Source organism: Sinocyclocheilus rhinocerous, unplaced genomic scaffold (genome assembly GCF_001515625.1).
Source record: "Sinocyclocheilus rhinocerous isolate Xijiao unplaced genomic scaffold, SAMN03320098_v1.1 scaffold2724, whole genome shotgun sequence".
Lineage (NCBI taxonomy): Eukaryota > Metazoa > Chordata > Actinopteri > Cypriniformes > Cyprinidae > Sinocyclocheilus > Sinocyclocheilus rhinocerous.
In genome coordinates, this window is record NW_015635046.1 from 223718 (window position 1) to 227159 (window position 3442).

The window sequence follows — 3442 nt, forward strand, 5'->3', positions numbered from 1 at the left end:
CAAGCATAGATATGAAAAGGCAGAAACAATGGGAATTTTTTTAAATCACCAATCAATTTTTAGGTTTCAGGATTTTTTTTATACCTAACTTTATTTAAGGATGGTTCTCAACTATGTTATAAAATATATAACACAATGTTTTGATATACCATTTTGCTTTATACAATATGTGTGTAAAAATTCCATAAACTGGTTTTCCCATTTAGCACAATGTTATCTATACACTGTATCTAATTTGCATATTAAAGTGCTGCATAATTCCTCCTCTGCCAGTGCTCAAAGTGGAAAAAATACAAAGCTGTGAAAAATGCAGTACATCCCACATGTACAACTTTTCACCATACTGTATGTCAAAATTTCTGTAGTGGAACTTGCTTTGGATAGTATTGAAGGTGATATAATTTAACAAATAACAAACAAAATTTGATTATGAAAATATAAAATAAAAACTATACAAAACATTCCATTTGTGTTCTGCAGAGCATTTAGTAACTGGTATTGCCCCCTTTTAGCTGGAATAATTAATAATAAATTCTATTATTTGTTTCTACTTTCGATGAATATATATATATATATATATTAGATTAGATTTTGAGTCTCAGATGTTCAATGTGGTCTCATATGTAGCTATAATTTGTACCAGATTCAATGCTTATTGTTAAAACTTTGACTAGCAAGACTAACGGCTGTCGTGTAGTGAAACTGACAACACAGACCGTCTTGTTGAGAAGGAACACAAAAGCATAAAGGCAATACGCAAGAATAATTCTCAGCACTGCAAAAAGCAAAGTGCAGAATTGGTGGTACTATATACCGATGAGTACCGTCCCACTTCGGCCAATGCCCTCAGGGATCGATAAAGGGCATCCATCCATCCATTTATCTAAATCAGCGAATCATGGATACGGCCATAAAAAAACATGATATAAATCTGCAATCCGATATCTTATTTAAAGTCACAACCCTGATCCTTGACCAGATCAAAAGCCATATTTGAACAAAACCCTACAGATAAGACATTGTGACAAGCCGACCTATAAAGATCAGTAGATTATCGCTAGTGATGCTAAAATAGTGGTGGCTGGATGCTGTGGTGGATTATTGAGTGGATTAAATGAATCTGGGAGATTAAGACTAAAATGCTGTAAGTATGTGTGTCTCTGTATCAGAGGCACTGTGTCTCTCCCATAATCCTGATGTTAAAGAGATGCTAGCTGGTTTAGTGTGCTTTAACATGAGCCCATTTACCAGCACTGCAGCTAACTGACAAGATTAAATATGGCTACACTGTGGAACTACAAGATGGACGATTTGTTTTATTTATTTATTATTTTAATACTTGAAAGGTAGCATTAGGTAACTATTTGACCTGGTTGAGGTATTAAGGTCAAAGAGGAAAGAAAATAACCTTACAGGTCAATTGACTAGATCAATCTGACCTTCTACATCAACCTCACACACACACACACACACACACACACACACACACACACACACACACACACACACACAAACACACACACACAAACATGTATATGCTTTACTTACTTTTAATTATATCATAACAAATATTAACCGCATATCAAGGTTAACAAGTTCAAGTTCAGCTAAATTTTTCATTGTACCTCCCACATTCAAATGTATTAAGTAAAGATTAAAATGTCATTTGCATAATTCGGTAAATCAATAGAGTTTTATGATACTTACAATGCAAAGTCATTTGAATTAAGTATGCTAATACATTAATATGGTACTGCTTGTATTGTAGGCTAGGCTTTTTATGATTTAAACTTTAAAAAGACTAAAATATAAAGAATTCAACACTTCACTGAAATAGTGCAATGGGTCAGTATAGTACAATGTTATAGCATTATAACATATAACATAAGAGTAATTACTACAGTGTTTTTTGTTAGTGATCCCAGGATATCAAATGGCAGAAATCATCCTGATCTGTACAAATACAGTGTTAATCTCAATGACAACTGACCCTATCATATATGTATATGAATCTTCAGAAAGCCCAATGCCCACCCAGTGTTTTTAGTTTATGTTAATTTATGATAAATAAAAATACATAAATAAATACCTAGAGTTTTTCAGTATTAGATTGGTCAAAATTAGATGGGTTAACGGGTGTGTTACTCTAAAAATTTTGCAGGTTTTCCATCTGTGCTTCAGTAAAAGACATCCAACAAGTTCCCGTAACCCATTGCTTACCTATCTACAATAATCACATTAAAGATATATTTAACTCCGATCACAGATGTTTTTTTTTAGTGCACAGGTTCTTTTCATAGTTTGTCAGGCTGTTTCCTGTCTTCGGGTAAGACGAAATTGTCATTTTTAATCTAAATACGTATGATATATGCAGTGGTGAAAATGCAGGGACAATGGGATGGAATTCCACTGGATGGGATTTCAAAGTGACAGCGTGTCTCTTAAGAGGTGAGCCATGCATCTTCTGATGTCAGTGACAAAGCGATCTTATGGCTGTCATTATCCTCAAGAGACCAACCTCTACGAAAAAGCATCCCTGCGGAGAGAGCAGCCGTGGCACGGTCAACCATCTGTCAAGAAGCAGGATTACTGATGTGTTCTGTGAATGATGAGAAAAACAAAGAGGAGAAACCTTATGTTAATGGAAATGGCATTCATTTTAAAGTTATTAGTAATGATGGAGCAGGGACAGAGGACACTGATCTCAAAGAATGAGAATATCAATACTGTGAGAAGTCAATACGGATTTCTGGCAGTCTGTCTGGTCACACTATCAGGCTTTTAAAAAGCAAAGGAAGAAAAAGAAAGCATTTAATAATTAATGGACAAATTAAACTAACCTGTTTGATACACATGCATACATTTGAACATCTATTGATACATATATAAATAAAAAAATAGCAAATTAGCCTGAATGAGTAAAACTGGTAAAAGTAGATTACAAAAACTAAACAAAAAATAATTACAAGGTAAACAATTCATCCATTCAAAGAGCCATCGTGTTCAAATCAAAAACAGCTTGAAATTATTATTATCATTATCATTATTTTATTGATTGATTGACCATTCAGATTGTTTAAATAAAAAATGCACCTCAGTGTCTGTGAATATATAAGCAAAAAGACAGAGCAAGAACACTGTTTATTCGTTCCTACACAGTGGTGTAAAAAGTACCTGAAAGCCATACTCAAGTAAAAGTACAGATATCTTACCAGAAAATGACTTTGGTAGAAGTTGAAGTCACCCTTTAGAATATTACTTAAGTAAAAGTCTTATGTGATATGTATTGTACTTAAGTACGAAAAGTATTTTTTAAATCTTAAGTATTGAAAGTAAAAGTACAAGTAAATGCAAAATGGAAAAGAAGCAAACAAATAATAAACGGATATATAATAAATATATATAAAATGTTCATACACAGCTTGAGTAGCAATATTGTGTT